Source organism: Diadema antillarum, unplaced genomic scaffold (genome assembly GCF_040938485.1).
Source record: "Diadema antillarum isolate AM-2024a unplaced genomic scaffold, OU_Dant_1.0 seq00001265_RagTag, whole genome shotgun sequence".
Classification (NCBI taxonomy): Eukaryota; Metazoa; Echinodermata; class Echinoidea; order Diadematoida; family Diadematidae; genus Diadema; species Diadema antillarum.
In genome coordinates, this window is record NW_027272047.1 from 935,001 (window position 1) to 951,402 (window position 16,402).

The following is a 16,402-nucleotide window of genomic DNA, read 5'->3' on the forward strand; positions in this document are numbered from 1 at the left end:
TTGATATTCTACAGTTCCAAAAAGGGGTTTTTAGCTACAGTATATCTTTCACTTTGGAAATTAATGGGGCGGCGCATCGGGCGCAACTGCTGGCAATTACTGGCAGCAACATTAGGAGAATGGCATAACGATTCAATGCGAGCGAGCAAAGCGAGCGAGCTTGAAAATTTTGACATTTTACAGTCCAAAAACTCCCGTTTGTAGCTATATCTTTCGCTTTGGAAATTATGGGGGGGGGGCATCGGGCGCAACTGCTGGCAATTACTGGCAGTAACGTTAGGAGAGTGGCATAACGATTCAATGCGAGCGAGCGAAGCGAGCGAGATTGAAAATTTTGATATATTACAGTCCAAAAACTCCCGTTTGTAGCTATATTTATCTTTCGCTTTGGAAATTAAGGGGTGGGGGCATCGGGCGCAACTACTGGCAATTACTGTCAGCAACATTAGGAGAATGGCATAACGATTCAATGCGAGCGAGCTTGAAAATTTTGACATTCTAGAGTCCAACAACTGCCGTCGTAGCTATGTTTTTCGCTTTAGAAATTAAGGGGGAGGCGCACCGGGCTCAACTGCTGGATGCGAGCGAGCGAAGCGAGCGAGCTTGAAAATTTTGACATTTTACAGTCCAAAAGCTGCCGTTTGTAGCTATATTTTTTCCCTTTTATTCATATATATTCATATTTATTTTATTTTCTTTGTTTATTCATTTATTTTTGGCAGCCCAAGGGGGGGGGGGGGGTTTAAACCCCCTAACCCCCCCCCCCCCCCCGTAGATCCGCCACTGCTCAGAGTGTTTTACCTCTTGCTAGAGGGGACGGTATGATTACACACAACATAATAACATGTTATGTTTATCAAATTGCTGACTAGTATTTGACTATTCAACGCTTATTGTGATACTTTTAACGGGAGTTGGTGAGCATTAAAAATCAGAGTTGTGTCAATTCATTGTAAAATAATTCTATCGCGAGAATGATTCATCATTTCGAATAATATCACAATAAGCGTTGAATAGTCAAATGCTAGTCAGCAATTTGATAAGCATAACATGTTATTGTGTTCTCCCAAGTGTTTCGATGTGCAAACACTTTTATGCATGAGTAACATATTAATTAATGGCAATCGAACTCGAGATGAAATTCAGTAGACTGTCGGCTATGTTTAGCTTGTTGTGGGTTTGCGTTTGTCTCAGCAAATATAATCGCAACCAAGGAAATTTGTCTTTCGATCCTAGTCTTAAAGTACTGTCAATAAGCCATAGACTACAACATATTGTTGCAATTTTGTTGTCCTGAACACACAGCATGTTATTTCCCCCAGTGATTGGTAGGATTGTTATTTCGGGGAGGTTAGGGACTATTCTCAAAAGCATATCAACCTTTTTGGCTACATTATTATGTGCGTTTCCTCCCTTGCCAGTCATCATCTATATAATGTTATGCCCTAATACAGAACGTGACCTAACCACTCGCATAAAGAACGCACTCGGGGCAGTGAGAAGTATAACGATGCTCAGCCACGTTTCTTTCTTATCACTGACGGATCATGAGATTCCATAACAGCTGCCAACTGCCACCGCTGATGGCGCACTACACTAGAATAATATCAGTGCCGTATGATACATTTCAAGAGGAATGAGATACTGAAGGAAGAATAGAAGACAAAGGATGAAAAAAGAAGAGGAAGATGAAGAAGAAAAAAAAACAGAAGAAGGAGAACTGAAGCTTTGTCTTTTTTTTCGCAGTTTGCGTAGTATCATTTCATATTCATCACGTCAGTTTTCATGACAATGTGTAATTATCATAAGGTTACACAATAATTTATTGCATACTAATACTCTTCTCATTTTGCTTTGTTTTGCCTATGAAACCTTATCCTCTGTTGCCGTGCCCACCTTGCCTAGGAAACCTTATTCTCTGTTACCGAAGAAAGTGAAATGTCTTTATTTTCGTTGAAAAATGAAATAAGATTTGAATTGAATTAAATTGAAAAGAAGAAGAAGAACAAGAACAAGAAGAACAAGAACAAGAACAAGAACAAGAACAAGTATACAAGAAGAAGAACAAAAACAAGAACAAGAAAATGAAGAAGAAGAAGAAGAAGAACAAGAACAAGAACAAAAAGAAGAAAGAGAGAATATCTTCAATTCAATTCAATTCAATTCAATTCAATTCATTTTATTTCCATACTTCTCATTTATGGTCATTACAGAAATCAAACAAAATCTTTCACCTTGCAAAACACAACAATATACATGGTGATAACACAGTAATTATATGTAATAACTGGTCAAATTCGAAATCGAGATGGGGTTGATCAAAGAAAAGTATGGCAGGACCTACATGAATGCAAGCTTGTTTGGCTGTAAGCCCCGAGTAATCAGTGTTTGTGAAAAAGAAACGGAGAACGGATAGTAGATAAGACCAGATGATGTAAGGGTGCCAAATAAGAAAAAAAAAAGAAAAACTAAAATGTGAACTATTACTGTGACCGAGCTATCATTGGTTTCAGGAGTACAACATGATTTGCATAATCATGAAGCCTACTTTGGTATATACACTATAAACTGTTGTTGCATAAAGCTATCGCCAGGGTATGATCAGTAAGACACAGGAAGTTATGTACAGCTATCAAGCCAATCTTGAGACTCACTGCAAACTTCCTCGAATACTGCTCCTTGTTGAAGTTCTTCGGGTCATCGGAGCCGTCGACGGCGGAGAAGTGGAGCGAGGCCATCAAGCCCGAGTACGTGCTCGCCTTCGACCGCTCGATCATCCGCAGCATGACGCGGGTGATTCGGACCACCTTCACGATCGTCTCGCGGAACAGCTGCCGGAGCTGAAGTCGATTAAAGTGTTTGCGAGAGTTAGAGTATCGTTTTCAGTAATGATTAGGACAAAATTATTATGTGACCATGTGTCACAAAACCAACAAAAAGTCACAAGCCCTGATTTTTCTTTGAGGACTCAAGATAGGACGGGGTAACCTGGGTCAACCTAGTCAATCTTGAGTTTTTCTTATTTTCTGTATTACAGAGATTGCTCTTCCAGATTCTGCTCTTAAACTAACTTAATACTCAGAATGTCTTGCGACATTTTGTTTGTTTAGTTATGCATGGTCGCATATACTTCAGAGGAAAGCAATGATATGAACAGCACATAATAAATTTCAACGATAAAATCAATTATGATGCTGCAGCAGAAGAAATTATTTTTTTTTTCAAGTTCAATTTCAAGATGAAGTTATACATGTTATCTCTTACAAAATGTAAATGTAATGAAACGTTTGAATACACAAAATGAACCAAAAGTCAGTACAACAATGTAATGGAAAAAAAATGAAAAAGTGAGCTGAAATACACTCTGTTACAATTTTACACAAATTCCGAAACAAAGTTGTTGGGAATGGAGAAGACTGACAGGACTGGTAAAACTCATTGCCTGTAGTATGCAGTCTCCCTTGGAGACCACGATGTCAATATTATGATGATGTTGATAATGATGGAAATTGTTAACGAAGCACATAATTCGCTGAGTGGTGTTATTCATGGTTTTCGAATGCACCCCGGTAAACAGCGAATGAATTGGGTCATCCTCAAATCCCTACACTACAGGATTTCGAACGGGGATTTCGAATCACTTTTCGACGTGTGAACAAGGCATGAGTAGAATAAACACCCGTTATAAAACATAATTTTAAATAAAGATGATATCCAACCAAAAAATGAATACACTTCAAAGGAAAGAAATAAAAATACTCCCTACAGAACGATACAAAAATGACAATAATTGTGCAAGAAATAAGGAAGATAATTATGACAATTTTATTTCTACTTTTTTTTCGGAAGACATTTCTTGACCAAATGTGTTCTTACGAATATCAAAATGAGAGAGGTTGTTTTTTTTTTTTCATGAATCATATGAATATATGAAATTCGAAAAAAAATTATCTCATACAATTAAAAGCATGTTTCCATACAAAAATATATATATATATATATATATATATATATATATATATATATATATATATATATCTTGGCGTTCACATCTGTTCTTTTTTTATTTTGGGTAATATCATTTTAAAACAAGATTATATTTCTACAGCTGAAATACGACATTTTTGTTATTTCTGTATAGGAAATAAATAAGAAATTGTGAGAGCATGACTTCGTCAACTTGCTGATTTGAATATTCGTAACGACTGGTCATAACGTGTTTTCCGTAAAAAAAAAAAAAAAAAATGTGAAAATTCATTATGTCATATTTTCTTTTCCCTTATCAGATTTTTGTCATTTTTGTATCATTCTGCCGTCTCTCTTTCTTTTGAAATTCATTCATTTTGGGGTGGATTTCTTGTTATTACAATTATGTTTTTGTGACTCTGCATCGGCAATGAGCTCAGCATCATCAATGAGACAAGTGTATGTGGATTTCGTAATCTCACCCTATTTCTCCTCGTGATAGAATCTTCCTGAACGTCAAGCCTTATCGGCTGCCCATCGTAATCCATCGAATAGCTGCGATCTTTCGGCTGCGACGGCCGACCTGAAGAGCGCCGCCTTGAGTTGAAAGCCCGTATGGACTGCTCCAAATCCATATTGGACGTGTCCGGGTCCGTAGCATCCGTTGTAGGGACAAAACTGCAGGAGTTACAGTGTAAGAGAGATAGAGTGACCAACAAATAAAATCGAAGACGAGAAGGGAATAGAATGGAATGACCCTCACGATCGATAAAGTCGAAATCAGAGAATGATATAGTAATGGCTCGTGACAGCATAATGAATGCACTCAGGCAATTGAGACGTGCGTGCAATTAGTTCAAATTGAAGGGACGTATTCTCGGAAGAAACGAAAACCTTAGGTCACCTTGTGGTGAATTAAGGCATTGTTTGAATCGCAGAGGAATGTGACAGAGTTGGGTTTGTTTCTTTGTATGTGCTCTCTTGGGGAGGAGGTCAGATAAGATGTTAATTTACATGTGATTTTGTTTTTCTTATTTATCTCCTGTATTTTAATGTGATATTTTTATTATTGGTCTGTTTTGTAAATAACGTGTATTAATTCTTCTTTTTACAAGTCTATTTCATATGTGTACGAGAATGCATTACATGAGGGCTCACATGCCTAAGGGCAACAGTAAAATAATTACTTTTGTGAGCCCTAGCCTATGTATTGCTTCCCTGTTCATACTTGGTGTTACACGTCAACTGCGTGCTATGTGTTATACATCAACTTTGCATTTCGATGTGAATGTATTTTTTAAACGTTATTGTCATTTCCATTTGGCTGAATAAATAATAACAATGATGATGATGAGGATACTACTACAATGTACTACTACTATTGCTACTACTACAACTAATAACAATAATGATAATAAGACGAACTAACAAACAAGCAAGCACATACACTCACATCTACAAGAAACAAGAACAAAAAATTCTCGCGGCCCCTCTGGTTATAATATAGTAAAAAAATACTGTCAAGACTGATTTGAAAATTGCCACTTTTCTAAAGAGAAATTATTTACAATGACGAATCGTTAGCAGAAATAATGGTGCATTAATGATTCTTATGTCACGGCTGTTCTTATATTGATTAACACCATTGTGTTTGGTACTGAACAAAGGTAGTTTACAAGTTGTATTCAATCCTAAGTTACAACAACAACAGCACTGAGTGGAATTTCCCTTTAACTTTTGTGAAACAAACAAACAAACAAACAAAAAACATGTCTGGGTATAGACAGCTTGCACTTTGGACTAACCCCTTACCTCATTGTTGCCATGGTGAGGGGAGATCGACGATCTCTCTCGACGGAGATCGCCTGTCGCCGAGCGCGAAGTCGTCGGGGCTCCTCGCCGGCGTCCGTGGAAGAACGTCGGAACTCCTGCGATTCGTTTCCCTTCCACGTACTGCGCCTGGGGATCCAAACGAGATTTAATCACAACTGGGCACCCTCATTATTATCTCGGAAGTACATGAACAGATATATAACCCAGTTGTTGGGTTGGTGCTCAAACTCTCTACCGTCTGATAAGTTTGTCTTTCTTACCTATTTTTTCAACAAACTGTAATGCAAATGATTTTTTTTTTCTCCAGATGAAGCTCAGATCCTTCTTCATTCATTCATCGAAAAGAGCGTGTTACATAATCCGATACAGTGGCCCATCCCAGTTACTCACAACTGAACCCCATGTGACGACCAGCTAGAGTGCAACTGAATATGGGCTATCCAGCCATCTTGTCAGATGGAAAAAGAAAATAAAGAAGGATATTACCAAATTATTATTTGTTTTACCTTCCAATGCTATAGCTTCATTAATGTACGTGTCGTTAATTTCTTGCTTTTTTTCATTCTCTTGCAACTAAATCTTTCCCGATGCGTCGTTATAAAAACGTGATCAATTCTTGTCATGGATTGGCTATTGATATATTATATATATATTATATATATATATATATATATATATATATATATATATATATATATATATATATATATATTATGTATAAATATATTTAGAAAGTCATACATTACAGTCTATTGATCGAACAACTTGAACATGTAAAATAAATCACTGGAAGAGATCAAAATGAGACTTTTCTAGGAGGAATGTTTGGCTTAGATTTACAATATGTTTTTCTTCCTTTTCTTTTTTTTCTTAAGCTGGAGAGTTGGTATATAACCTAACGATTTTAATTTAAGTTTTGTTCTCTCACTACCCCACGTAGCTCCAGAAATTATGATATTGAACATTCTCTCGTAAAAGTACTGGGCTTTTTTTCAATGAAAGCTGGGAAATAACTAATATAGAGGTAAATGCAAAGAAAAGATATCAATGTTCCACCAAAAAATTACGCAAATTTCCATATATACATCGAGTCATTTTGACATCAATTTTAAGATATTCGTCGTATGCGCTTTTCATTTCCATGCCCCGCAGGTTTGACTAAATAGCAATGATACTGATAATTGTTTATATCCACCTGATTTTTCTTTAAAGTATTATGGGGTTTTTTTTCGGGTCTAGGGCAATTACCCCCTGGGCAATTACCCTAGACCCTCCCGTGGCCTTAATCCTAATCCTAACCCTGACCCTAATCGTAACCCTAACCCTAATCGTAACCCTAACCCTAATCCTAACCAAAACCCTAATCTTACGTTGTTGTTTTTTTTTTTCTTGTCACAAGTAACATATAGAAAATGAGTCATAGGATGTGCTTGATTTCTCTTTGAAGTGTAAAGTTGCCAGAAATCCCTTCACCCCAAGAAACGCTGCAGTTACAGTATGATGAAACACCATAATATTCTAAGGGACTTGAGTTCACATGTACCTGTTTGAAATCTGAACTGACAACATCGTTGAAGTTGATCCGATTTTTCTTTGAAATTATTGTGACATTGAAATCGAGATGACTACATTTTGATGTAAATTACTGACATGCAGCAGAGCTGTACTTACAAGTTAGTAGCTCAAAGTTCAAAATATACGGTGAAAGCAATTGATATATTTTTTTTCATTTCGTTTCTGTGCAAAAACAACAATAACACCAAAAAGTAACAAGCAAATTATGATATACAGAAATTCAACTGCATGAAGCTTATTATGTCTGCACACCTATTTCCTTTTGCTTGTAATGATCCTACAGATAACACACTTGTTTACAGTGTTCTCTTCGTTTCTGTATTCTACCTCTAATACTCACATTTTGAGGATACTGTTCCCCCATTGGTGATAGAGCACCTCTGAGGTCCAGAAACCGCTTTTGAGTTGCCGCTGAAAGATGTCGTCTCCGATCACAGATTTCTCCCTCCTCTGCCGGACCCGCCGGTGAAGATGCACTCGCATGTCCTCCAGGGCCGCCTCCTTACGTTCCCGATGTTGCCGCTCGACCGCCGCTCTCGCAGAGTGCGGACGAGACATATTCACCTCGACTTGACTGTCGGAGTCGCGCCGCGACGAGGTCGACGCTTCTTCGGGATCATCGATGAAACTTTCACCCCTCTCGGATAAGCTTTTAGTTCTGAGGGTGTTTTCGTGAGGAAGGGTATTCTTTGCAGGTGCTAATATTGATTGGGCACGAAAACCTGCTTTTGATTGCACGTTGTCCGAGTCTTGTACCTTATTGTTTTCCGTCGCAGCTGCAACATGGCTAGCCGTCAAGTGTTTTCCGATACCATAGAGTTGTTCATTTCGGTTGGGATCTAGTTTGGTGGTGTCTGTAGCATCATCGTATGCAAACTCATCGTCTTCATCAATGATATATTCAGTAATCAAGGAATTTCTCTGTTGGCAGATTCCTTGTTTACCCGTGGGTATCCATCCACTACTAACACCTCGTTCCCCTTCTCCAGCAACACGAATACCTTGCCTACCACCACGACTGTCATCTAAACCCACTCCTTCTTCTCTTCCTACCACACCCTTCCTTGTCCCTTGCCCTTTCCTCGAAGCAGGGACCATCCCACCGCGTGTCCTCTGCAGATGTTGTGTCGACGACATAGGTCTTCCACCTGCATCCTTACACACCACTGAAGAATCTCTATCGGTCACACCCAGTTCATCCTCACTGCTCTCTCCCACCAATCTTCGTTACCATAGAGACCACTTCCAAGAGCGTGGTAGAAGCCGTCCCTCTTGCGTTGCTCTTCCGCCATAGCCGATATTTCCGATGTTACAGGATCCTCCTCCGATACATTCCTATTTATCTTCTTTCTCTGAACGAGTCCCCTTTTCTTCATCTGGGACCGTTTCCTTTGGTCGCTTGACATCCGATCCTTGATGAGAGACACAGAGACACAAATGACGTAATTTACGAATTCTTATGAAGAAGGGACAATCTTGATTTATATTTGTCCTTAAAGAAAAATCACAAAGGTTTCTAGAACTTCTCACACGCTTCTCAATTCAAATAAAACAATACAGAGATGATCTTGCCAGGACGATCTGCCCATACATAGATCGCGTTTCTCTGCAAGACAGTTCCGGCCTTCTCTCTCCCTCCCCCCCCCCCCCCCCCCTCTCTCTCTCTCTCTCTCTCTCTCTCTCTCAATGTATCTATCTATTTATCTCTATCTCTCTATCTTTCTCAAGAACACACATTAATGTGAAGTCTGAAATCAAGGAAAGACTTCTAACATTAAAACAAAAATAATAGAGAAGAAACTAACACATTTGTTTATAGCGGAAGAAGTAAAAATTATTCTTCATTATACCACAGTGAAGGGGAAAACGAAATTATTTACAAATTACCTTTGATCTGACTGCACTAGTTTGATTGTTTCCATTCCTCCATAAATACATGGGATGCCCGTCTCCGACAAGGCGGACGAGATGGTGGCCAGCTCTTGTATCCATGGTAACGTCAGGGCGTTACCCTCGGATTGCATCAATCAGAGGCTACGGGCTTCTTTCGTGTTCTGGAAGAAGCACAAGAGGGAGAGATGATTTTCTAAGGTTTCCCTGCCAGTGTTTGATCGAATCCGCAGTGCGTTTACGAAATCCGTGACAGACATTATATCTATATCTAACTCACGGAAATCCTGTAGCCAGGCTCGGAATACATGGTTACCATTTTTTCTTTGATTCTTTTTTTTTTTAAATGAAAACGCAGGAGTAACATTCATCTCCGTTTAACTATACTTCCAATTATGATAATCCTTTGTTTAACTCAATCAGTTAGAAAAGAGGAACAACCCGTACGCACAAAACTTAGTAACATTATCTTATGACAACATAAGTCAAATAATTATAACATCATTGACTATTTTTTAAACTAAAAGAATAATACAGCATCGCAGAAATCACATTGGGAGCCTTTTATCTACCTAGATCATTAAACGTAGATGGCATTTGTTAAAAGTTAATTTCTTCTAAAATGTTTTCCAATATTCACTAATAAAAGGAGCCTTTGAATGTTAAAACTTCAATCGTCATCACCACAATCGATTCCTGTTAAGCTCGTCGCACCTTATTCATAACACACGAGGTCTTTAAGACGCCACCAATACCACCACCATTACCATTACGACCACACCCACGGCTACATCTACGCTAACAACAATCACTTCGTCCATCACCACCACCACCACCACCACTGCAACCACCATCACCACAGCAGCAGCAACACAGCAACAACGACATCAACAACAACAACACAACTAATGACAAGTATGAAATATTTTGAAGCAGGACTATGTTGCACTTACACACAAAATAAAACATGCCGATTTTCCCTGAGGATGAGCTTGGCCTCGATTGAATAGATGATTTGACGAACACTCTGCATGATATTTCTGACTCCGATGGATCATTGTATGTGGTTATAATGTTGCCTCATGTTTCTCAAGTGGACAGCTAGCGACGGTTACATTTTTAGAAATAAGGACCGTTGGATGCGTACCTATCTTCTGTTCTTAACGGTTGCGGACGTGATGTGTTGTATGGCTCGAAGGATTTGCCCTTAAGGTGTTTACCAACTACAGACCTGAGAGCACTTTATAATCCGCTTAACAAAAGTCTTCAAGCCGTACCACTTACCGATGCGCCTCGGTTTGTAGTTCGTGCATCCCATCTGGTCTCACAGTCACTATAACATCGTGCGAATCGCCAGTGCGCCCTCCAATGGCAGAGGGGCGAAAAAAAAAGAGTCTTTGGTGTTATATTTTCTTGCCGCTAATGCGGCTATTTACAAGCAGTTTGCCCACTTCAGCGCGATCGATGGTACGGTCGGACGATCGATCGCGAGCACAATCAAATCTTGGGTTGATAATTGCGCGATGAATTGGCCTGAATCGGCCCTGACATGAGGGTGGATCATTAGGCATTGAGACAACCACAGAAGAAAACAATGAACACATGTTTTTGAGTGGAAATGGGGCAAGCATAGGGGCTTCAACAAGACAGTTTCAGAGCTAATTTTAAGATGATTAGACGATCGCGTGCAGAAGCAGTGCTTTTAATCAGTGCATGTTGCTCTCAAAAGCTTAATCATGAAAGCACAAAGTAGTCTAATGTCAGTAATCCACAGCAATATTGAACGTATACTGATAATCATCCTTTGTTTATAACTCGAAACAAACATTCGACTATTCGGACAACAATAAGCATGATAAACCTTCTCACCATCTTAAATAGATAAAAAACACACAACATCAGCCACACACACATTCGTATTCAATGAAACTGATAAAAAGCCCTATCATAGAGTGTGTAAAGGGAGGGAAAAAGTATGTGTGTGTGTGGGGGGGGGGGGAGGGTTGTAAATTGACACAACTTCCTCATCTTTAGTGGATCATATGAGTGACGTAGCACGATTTGGTGATATCAGGTATGCTCATTTTTTTTTTTCTTAATCGTTATTTCTGTTCTTCTTTATTTCTAGTACACAGTGTATCAAATTCTGTCGTAAAATGTGTTGAAATAGTGCTAATACTCTGAATGAATTCGGTTTTTTTACCTCTTCAATAAAGTCTCTGTATCTGTCCCTTTCTCCCTCTACGGGCAATAGCACTTGATAGCAGGACAATTTTTGTTTTATCTTATTATCAACAGCACATTACGCAAAGGATACAATCGTTTTAAACACCCCTCTTCTTTACGCAATAAAAGACGTTGAAGAAGAATAAAAATCGATGAAGATTTTGATTCGCGGTAACAAAGTGAAACAAAAACTGAAAACGTCTGGGCTGCCCAGTACGGATCGATAAAATCAATGCGTAGAAATAAAGCTCGCCTCTATATTCGCAAAAAAAAAAGAACATGCAAGGAATCTTTCATACCAGTCCCGCTATAGCAATAATAATGTCAGATATGATAATCGTGACCTTGTCAATAACCTATAACGTTTAGGCAATGATGAGATACGGTGAAAATGAAATTAGTGTCGCAGTTGACAAAATGAAAGATTGTCACCAAATCATCATTCATATAAAAATGATTATATTACTATAGAATTATTGACATCATTATAATTTATTTCGAGGAAAAGAATATTCAAGAAACGATAACGCACGCCCTCCCCCCCCCAAAAAAAAAAAGAATAAGAAACAATGACTAACGTTCAATTCAATTCAATTCAATTCATTTTCATATTTCTCAATGAAGGAATGTACATCAAATATAATAAAAACATAGTGAATCATAATATCCGGCTTCGATGCACAGTAAATTAATGTAAGCATGTAAAACATAGCGGTCAATTATCGTACGTTTGGTTCTATGTATAACGCTAAAAGAAATATGATGGAACCTACTTAAAAGCGAGCTTGTTAAGCGTAGTTCCCAAATTCTGAACAGAGTGTAAAGATGAGGAGCACGGATGCAACGTAGGACCAAAATAAAGAAAAACAAAAAATGAAAGGCAAGAATACCTGGGACACTAACAGAATCTTCTCAATACAAATAGTGATATACAGACAATCACATTCTGCAGATGTAAGAACAGTTGATTTAACAATGTTGACAATAGTGTAATACTATGATTTGAATAATGGTGAAAAGAGAACAACTCGACATGCAAGTCCTCGGAAGAGATACGGGAAACCTAAAGAGTGAACATACAAATACTAACATTCAAAGAAGAATTAGAATTATAATTACAAGCCATTACATAGCACTGAGGGGAATACAACAAGCCAGCTGTTCACACGTTCCGAAGTGTTTGGGTACGAAAAGGGGTACTGGTGTGAAGGAATTTAAGAGCGCAAACAGAGAGGCTTAACTGATTTGAATGACAACAACCAACACAGCAGGAAAAGGCACGTAAACAAGAAAGGACATTTCAATGGACTTACGCAATGTAATTATTCAATAAATTCTGTCTTAATTTGTTTTTGAAGGTCGACAAAGACAAACAACCTGCGAGTTCTATAACATAACATAACATAACATAACATAACATAACATAACATAACATAACATAACATAACATAACATAACATAACATAACATAACAGTAATGAGAGATATACGAGGAGAAAGAGAGAGAAAAAAAGTAAAAGAGAAATATAAGAAGTCGTTAATGAACAGGATTGATATAAAAGCCAAAGTTACATGGATTATGACTGTTTTTTTTTTGTGATGGTGAATTTTGTTTTGAAATGACAGTGGGATAACGTAAAATTCAACAAGAGTACTCATGGAAAGCACTGGTGAGGTTGTTTGTTTCCAAACGTCTGGCCAGATTAAAAGAGGTACCCCGTCGAATAACACCACAGAAAGTAGTCTGTAAGCCTGAATCATCTGAGCTGGTGTTGACAACTACGAAATACGGTTAGATGTTCGAAAAAGAAGGAAGAAACGCGAGAAAAGAAAAACGAGGATAATAAGGCAAACAAAAGGTATAACAAAGAAAAGCAGAGTAGGGCCGACTACACTGTAGATGGATAAAAAGGTCGCGGAAATCCCATCTATGTGGACTAAATCAATGAGGGAAAATCGAATCTGCCCCTCAATTTGACGTCTCTCCAAAAATATCGATTCCCGGATCGGGATGCTCGATTTCCGGAGATCGCGACCCAAGCCAACCGAGCTACTCCCGCCTCTCATTTCAAAGTAGCGCCCCCTACCATGATGGTGTGGTAAGTCGACACCATTCTTGCCTTGGAGGAGGAGACAGTCATGCGCCCGCGATTGACGCACTACAGGCCAGGGTATACATAGAGTGCATGTCGAGTTAGTTTTTATTTGGCGGCAGCCTACTATGATTCGATTCCGGTCTATGTAATCCAAACTTTCATTAACCTAGGTTTAGTGGGAAAGCAGGTGTGTATGAAATCAACCTTCCTTGTCTCGTTAATCTTTTTTTTTCTCCACACCAACAGGTGAACTATTTCAAAAGTGCCTAATTGAATGAGTGACATAATTTGAATCAGTCCTATACAAAAAGAATATACCAGCATACTGTGACAAAGCAAACGTATTCCAAAGATCCGTTGGTACGAAAATGAAAAAAAAAAAGAGGGGAGGGGTGGAGGTGCGTACTAACTTACCTTCGGAAATACAAATCTTACATAATTATTGAATAAACACCCCGGTCACACAGCGCTTTACGGCTTAATCATGGCCAAAACACGTCAAAAAGTGGTCTCCCGTGAAGCAGACGATGTTGTTCGCGTTGATGTCGAGTTTGAGACGAGCTACGGTCGATTTATAGACGTGGCAGAACGCGGGGAAAAATCTGAACGGCGTCGGACGCTGTAAAAAGTTATGAACTGCTCAAAATTTTATTCCGCGGACAACCACGGGCGGCACACGTGGTAAACACGTGCAACACACGTGAAACACACATGATAATCCTTGTTCCGGCAGTGATTATAACTTGGGGAGAAGCGGTAAAGACGCGAAAGTTTAGCGGTCTGTCACGGGCAGAGCACGGTCATCTGACGCGTGTTACGCGTTGGTATCACGGTAAATAGCGTGTGTTTAGCGGCTTATCGCTGACAAATGGATTTTTCCACGTACACACACGCGGCTGGACGTGGTTAGCCGTGTTTAGGCAGTTCTTCAGCAGTGGAACAGCTGCCAACGGCCATACTCCGTACAAAGCACGGCCAAACCAAAATTGATCAAAAAATTACTACTTACGTCCACGTCCACCAGATTTTAATAACTTTTTGTACGTGATTTGGACGTGGAGTGCTGTGTGACCGGGGCTTAACGAAACTTCGGAATAACTGTAACCACTAAAAGTCTGCATTCACTCAATCAACATGATGATGAAATTTGGGTTTCATTCTCCTTTCATATTGGAGATCGCAGAAAATCGATTTCTAATGCACTAGCTTGGATGCAATGACAGATCATTCGTACTGGAGAAGAAAGCAAAGGAAATTGATTAGTTTCCCAGAAACATGGGGAAAAAAGAATGGAAAGTAACACGTTAGAGCTGAAGTGTTTTTAACTGGATCTAACAAATTGGATCAATCTACGTCTTGCACATAATCATGGACGCAAAATCTTTTCATCCATGCTTATGTTTGTTTGTTTTTGCAAATCATACACATTTGTCTGTTGCCATGATGACAACATCACCTTAAGACCTATGCTTTACACTCATCGTCCTGTCGAATTTAATACTAAAACAGACAGAAAGGAGTTTTCCCGTTGGATTTTTTATAATCGTTTGCAGCTATAGTGTTCGAGTATGCACTTCCCAGTATTTTCAATTTGATGTTCCCACGGAAACAGTCTTTTCATAATTATCCCACTCGGCAATCTAATGAGTTTCATTTAACCCTCCTGAAAACTTTATTGGCTCAGAATACATTTATATACACCGGTCCTAGATTTTGGAATTCATTAAGCTGTGAAACAAAAAATTCCCCATCTTTGTATTCTTTTAAGCACAAGTTGAAATTCTTTCTATTACATCCTCTTTGATATCCCTTTTTTCATTAGCTATATACAAAACCTTGTAGGTCTCATCAACCTCAGGGTTCGTCATCCATCCACCAATCCATCAATCACTGAATTCATTATTACCATGATTACGTAATGAAGTAGCCATTATAATCCTTGCACAGCTGCGTGCAGCACCAGCTCTCTCAAGCACATCCTCAATCATCCCCTGTTCTATTTCCCTTGTTCATCGTGTAGACATTCTCTTTTTTCCTTCTTTCGTTCCATTCTTTCCATCTCTTCTGTCAAGTCGTGTCATGTTGTTGTGTTTCTCCTGTTTTGTTCCGTCCTGTCTTAGATTTTATTTGTGATAAGTGTTTGTAAATAAATAATTCATATATGTGACCCTGCACCTCAAAACAAACAAAAAGTCACCAGACATGAATTTTTATTTAAGACCATATTCTGAAAGAGCAGACTTTAAGCTTTAAAATGATGTATAACTCAAATCAAATGGACTCTCCTAACCTATCTAAATATTGGAAAGAAAGCACAAACTCAGGAAAAATGTGAACTGAGAAAAGAGGCTCTGAAGTACATAGTGTCTATTCAAGCGCTTAATCTTTACCAAACCGTGCTGGCTGTGCGATGAATGGGACATAAAACAGGAAGTAAACCACCAGAGTAACAACAATGAAGGGATTATCAAATTAAACTGAAATTAAGCATGCCTCATTAACACATTCTGTCCATAATTAATGCCAACTTTCAAAGCAGTAGCACTATCCTTTAAAAAGTTATTAGAGTTGAAAGTGAAGAGTGTGGACAAGGTTTTTCAGAAATGAAAAAGGGATTCTAAAGACACACCTAATCACACTATTCTACCAAAAATGTTCGAGATAAACTGCTAAAAAAATACACTTTCCTGCCCGTTTTATGATACCACATTTTAGCATAAGGTAAAAGAAGACTCGCTCTTTCAGAAAATATGAAAAAGTCAAGTTCGGCTAGGTTGACCCATTTCACTTATTTTCAGTCCTCACGCAAAATCAGT

The 16,402-nt window shown here is 38.6% G+C and overlaps 1 pseudogene; it reads right to left on the reverse strand.

The window, feature by feature from the left end:
• LOC139745420 (uncharacterized) overlaps window positions 1–9,366 on the reverse strand; it is a 29,722-nt pseudogene extending 20,356 nt beyond the window's left edge.
• Window positions 9,367–16,402: the final 7,036 nt, after the last annotated feature.